Consider the following 6,000-nt stretch of genomic DNA (forward strand, 5'->3'; position numbering starts at 1 on the left):
AGAAGCAAACTAAATATCAACAGTAGAATGGTTAAGTGAATTATGGTTTACCAGCTACTTTATGGAATAGTCTACAACCATTAAATTATGAAGAATATACGATAACGTAGAAACGTACTTGTAAATAGAATACAAAGTCACATATGTGAACTCATCTATGTAAACACAAAGTAGGGAAAGGACTGAGTGAAAACACATCACAGTGGCACTCAGGATGAATGTTCAGGTTCAGCTAGGCTGTAATTAATAATAAAAAATAATTCAATCATATTTCAGTAGGTTAAGACAAAGAAGTTTATTTCTTGACCTTGTAACTGTGCTAGGATAGGTGTAGAGGTGAGCAGGGCACCCCTCCTCACACAGTCCCTCAGGGGCCCAAGGTTTATTTTCATCTTTTGGGCCCACCGTCTCCTGGGGCCCGTCATCTGCATCCAGCCAGCAGAAGGGGAGAGTTGCTCCAGCCTGGGGATTTTGCGGGGCTAGACCTGGAAGTGGTGCCCATCACTTCTTAGCCTATTCCATTAGCAAAACTCAGACACGTGGCCACACCAAACTGCCAGCTGGACTCTGGGAAATGGCGCGAGCCGTACCCCTGCCTGCTGTTCTAACTGTGAAAGGAGAGGATGGATTTTGGTGGACAACCAAGGCTTCTGCCACAGGTTATTTGGGGTCGCTGGCCTAGGGGAGACTTCCAAGCCTATGTTCGTCCAATTTTCTAAGGTCGACATACTGAGAAATAAATATGTTAAAAGGGCCATAACTAGGCTGTATGATATCAGAAACTTTAGAAACAAATGTGTTCTCAGATCACAGCTGAGTCCATTAATCAATAAAATCCAGCTGGCCCCAAGCAGATGGGACGTGGAGAATTTTCTTCATGGGAATTCTCCCAGCCTTGGGGGGTGGTCAGGATGGGTAGTCCCAGAGGAAAAGCAGGGTCTGTTGTCATGGCTGTGATGACAATTCAGGGAGTGTTGGGAGTGCTGGAGAGTGCCAGGTTTGCTAACCATTGTGGTCTCATAGTAGACAATGAGGGAGGTATAGCCACTTTACAGATAAGAAACTGAGACAGGGTGGTTAAATAACTTACCGAGGTCAGCCTCCTGACAGGTGACAAAACTGGTACAATACCAGCTATGGGTGAGAAGTGTCCTTGAAGGGTTGTCCTTAAAGTCCTGGGGAGAAGGGAAATTTCGTTTAACAAACATGTGATTGCTTGTTAGAGGATTAAGATATTGTATCTAAAGTGCCTGGTGTGGACTTCCCTGGTGGCGCAGTGGTTAAGAATCCACCTGCCAATGCAGGGGACACAGGTTCGAGCCCTGGTCCAGGAAGATCCCACATGCCACGGAGCAGCTAAGCCCGTGCGCCACAACTACTGAGCCTGCGTTCTAGAGCCCACAAGCCACAACTACTGAGCACACGTGCCACAACTACTGAAGCCCGTGTGCCTAGATCCCGTGCTCCGCAACAAGAGAAGCCACCACAGTGAGAAGCCCGCGCACGAAGAGTAGCCCCTGCTCACCACAACTAGAGAAAGCCTGTGTGCCGCAACAAAAACCCAACGCAGCCAAAAATAAATAAAGTGCCTGGTGTACAGGCCTTCCCACGACAGATAAGGTTAGTATAAAAAAAAATGCAACAGTTAAAAAAAAAAAAGCAACAGTGATTGTGGTAGATGCTACTAAGACTCAGTTGAAACGAACTCCATATGAAATTCAAACACATTCTAAGGTTTCTTTATGTGCATTAAAATGAAGTTACCCGTGGTAGTGTATTTATGTCAATCCTAATCTCCCAGTTCGTCCCACCTTCCCCTTCCCTCCCTGTGTCCACATGTCCGTTCTCTATGTCTGCCTTTCTATTCCTGCCCTGCAAATAGGTTCATCTGTACCATTTTTCTAGATTCCACATATATGTGTTAATATATGATATTTGTTTTTCTCTTTCTGGCTTACTTCACTCTGTATGACAGACTCTAGGTCCATCCACATCTCTACACATGACCCAACTGCATTCCTTTTTATGGCTGAGTAATATTCCATTGTATATATGTACCATGCATAAAATAGCTAGCTAGCGGGAACATGCTATAAAGCACAGGAAGCTCAGCTCGGTGCTCTGTGGCAACCTAGATGGGTGGGAGGGAGGTCCAAAAGGGAGGGGATATAGGTATACATATAGCTGATTCACTTCATTGTACAGCAGAAACTAACACAACATTGTAAATCAATTATACTCCAATTAAAAAAAAAAAGATTGTTTCCCAACTGACTCAGAGAGAGATGTGACTACAGGACATGAGTCAGAGAGATGTGTTATGAAAAGCCCTTGAGCCACCATGGCTGGCTTTGAAGATGGAGGAAGGGGCCATGAGCTAAGGGATGCAGGTGTCCTCGAGGAGCTGGAAAGCTCAAGGAAACAGATTCTTCCCTGGGACCTCCAGAAGGAACTCAGCCCTGCTCACGCCTTGATTTTAGCTCAGGGAGATTCATATTGGACTTCTGACCTCCAGAACTGTAAGATAATAAGTTTGAATTGTTTCCGACACCAGTTTGTGATAACTTGTTACAGCAGCGATAGAAAACTAATACACGTTCTGAGTCTCTCTGGCAGAGAAATGTGGGATGAAGGAAGCACACGGAATTTTTGGTGCTCCAAAGCACAAGGGCTCATTTCCCTTTCACCTGACCTTCAAGGGAAGAGTGCACTCCTGGGAAATATGGAAGAGTTGTGGTATTCCATGAGCAACAGTGATCTCTGCCAAAAAATCATGTGACACCACTTTTTGGCACATGGTGGACATACATTAATACTGAATAAAAGAATCAGCAACTAAATTTAAAAAAAATATGAAGTTACCCAAGGCATGTCCTATGCCCCTTCAGTGATAGTGGATTGACAGCTAAATTCCTACTAACATAAGCTGGTATGGTACTGAATTCAGATGTAAATAATTTTGACAGTATTTCCTTTAAATCATTTGGAAAATAATAAGAAGCTCCAGTGCAAGTGTATGTACAGGAATGCTTTTAAACACTATCCAGCAGATGGTGCCAAAGTAATGTCTCTGAAGAGGGCTAATCTCTATTTTTGGCCTCTAATTCTTGCCTTCAAAATTTTTATTCATTTACTTTTACTTACCAAATGCCAATTTAGGGATAAAATTTTTAAAAATTTTTTAAATGTAAACAAAGAGTACCACCATCCTGGTTAAAAAAAAAAAAACACAAAACTTTTCAGGTAAACTTTTCAGGTCTCCCTGGTGGCATAGTGGTTAAGAATCCGCCTGCCAATGCAGGGGTCACAGGTTCGAGCCCTGGTCCGGGAAGATCCCACATGCCGTGGGAGCACCACAACTACTGAGCCCGCACTCTAAAGCCCGTGAGCCACAACTGCCGAGTCCACACGCCTAGATCCCGTGCTCCACAACAAGAGAAGCCACTGCAATGAGAAGCCCGTGCTCGGCAACGAAGAGTGGCCCCAGCTCGCGGCAACTAGAGAAAAGCCCAAGTGCAGCAACGAAGACCCAACGCAGCCAAAAATAAATTTAAAAAAAAAAATAAAAAACTTTGCCTTTAGGTATATTTCCATTAACAAGTTCTCTCAGAATTAGAACTTGAAAGCTCCAAGGGGCCTCTGAGCTCATTATACAGATGAGAAAATAAGGAATCAGGAAAGCTTCCTTGGCCCCAGGTCTCTCAGGCCAGAGTGGGAGCCTGTCTCCTAGATTGCTTTTCTCAACTCTGGATCCTCAGGGTCAGAGGGAGGGAGGTGCCACAGGCAGGTTGAACTGCACATCAAAACTTGAAATATACTTTCTATGATTTGGTTATCCCTTGCTACGTCATTTTATAGTACTGTGCTGTCTTTCACTCTAGCCACCAAATTCTTGTCTCTACATAAAGAGTCATAATTCTGATTCTCTGGTTCTTAATTTGATAAGTGGACATTTCCTTGAGGCATAGTAGACTCCAGAGAGTTAAAGACAGTGTCTATTTTATTTTTAATGGTACTGAACATACTGATAATAAAATATTCTAAATTTTATCTTCCTTTTTTGTTTTTTCAATTTATTTTCTATTTTTATTTTTTTGGCCATACTGCGTGGCATGCAAGATCTTTGTTCCTTGACCATGGATCAAACCCGCGCCCCTTACAGTGGAAGCACAGAGACTTCCACTGCACTGGACTGCCAAGGAAGTCCCCTTTTTTAAAAAAAGAAAATTAAGTGGGGAATGAACAAGCTGGCCTTTTCACTAAGAAATTGCTTTTTAAATAATGGATTTATTATTATAAAATGTATTTGTGGATTTCAAGTTCTGATAATGGAGAATTACCTTCTGTTGAACCAACCTTACCCGCAGACAACAACTCTAGATAAAATTTAAATAACAGCTACTTTGAAGACATCGGAGAGAGACAGAAACAGGGAGACACTGGAAGGTACTCAACACTTGGATGAAGGGAATTGTACTGGGTGCATTTCCCATTTTTATGGCTTTTACACTGAGGGCAGGCCACAGTTTGTGCCAAGTGGAGATTAAACCCAGATATTAAACCTGAATTTTACTTGAGCTGGAAGACAGAAATTAGAAGAACCACAACAGCTGGAAAGTGAAAGAATTACTGGAAGAGAGAACCAAAGAAAGTAAGAACCATATTCTGTGTATAAACCTCCCAAATCACTGGCTTTCCCTCACCTATGCATGTATGGTGGTACAGACTCCATGCACCCATCTAAGGCTAAAAAAATGAAACTAAGATTTCTGCTAACATAAGAGACAAAGTTTGGCTAGAGTCCAACCATGTAAACTGCCTGCTTAAAAACATAATGTGGGGTGACATCAGAGAAAATGGGGACTAGGGACCTCTGAAAATTTATCATATAAACAATGGAAATCCTCATGAAAACTTTCAGAATTAACCTTTTTTGAACTCTGGAAATTGACCAGTCTTGCAGCAACCTAGGGAGCATTTATTCAATAAAAATTCCTGAATTTCAGTAAGAACATAAAGCTTGGTGGTGTTCTAATTTGTCCTACTATCATACAGCTCAGCAGTAGCCTTCACAATTAAGGGTCTACATTCCCAATACTGCAGGGGGGCAGAATGGATTAAAGACCTAAGTTAAGACCTGAAACCATAAAACTCCTAGAAGAGAACGCAGGCAGAACACTCTTTGGCATAAATTGTAGCAATATTTTTTTTGGATCAGTCTCGGAAGGCAAAAAAAAAATGGCAAAAATAAACAAATGGGGCCTAATTAAACTTAAAAGCTTTTGCACAGCAAAGGAAACCATCAGCAAAACGAAAAGACAACCTACTGAATGGGAGAAAATATTTGCAAATGATATGTCCAATAAGGGGTTCGTATCCAGGATATATTAATAGCTCATACATCTCAATATCAAAAAAAAGAAAAAAAAAACCTGAGTAAAAAATGGGCAGAAGACCAGAACAGACACTTTTCCAAAGAAGACATGCAGATGGCCAACAGGCACATGAAAAGATGCTCAACATCACTAATCATGAGAGAAATGCAAATCAAAACCACAATGAGATATCATTGTCAGAATGATAACCTGTCAGAATGGCTATCATCAAAAATACCACAAATAAAAACTGTTGGTGAGGATGTGAAGAAAAGGGAACACTGGTGCACTGTTGCTGGGAATGTAAATTGGTGCAGCCACTATGGAAAATAGTACTGAGGCTCCTCAAAAAACTAAAAATAGAACTGCCATATTATCCAGCTGTTCCATTCCTGGATATGTACTGGAAGAAAATGAAAACAATAATTCAAAAAGATACATGCACTCCAATGTTCATAGCATTATTTACAATAACCAAGATATGGAATCAACCTAAGTGTCCATCAACAGATGAATGGATAAAGAAGATGTGGTACATGTATACAATGGAATACTACTCAGCCATAAAAAATGAAATTCTGCCATTTGCAACAACATGGATGGACCTAGAAGGTATTATGTTTAG

The sequence above is a fragment of the Lipotes vexillifer genome, unplaced genomic scaffold (assembly GCF_000442215.2).
Source record: "Lipotes vexillifer unplaced genomic scaffold, Lipotes_vexillifer_v1.1 scaffold1139, whole genome shotgun sequence".
NCBI classification, from domain to species: domain Eukaryota; kingdom Metazoa; phylum Chordata; class Mammalia; order Artiodactyla; family Lipotidae; genus Lipotes; species Lipotes vexillifer.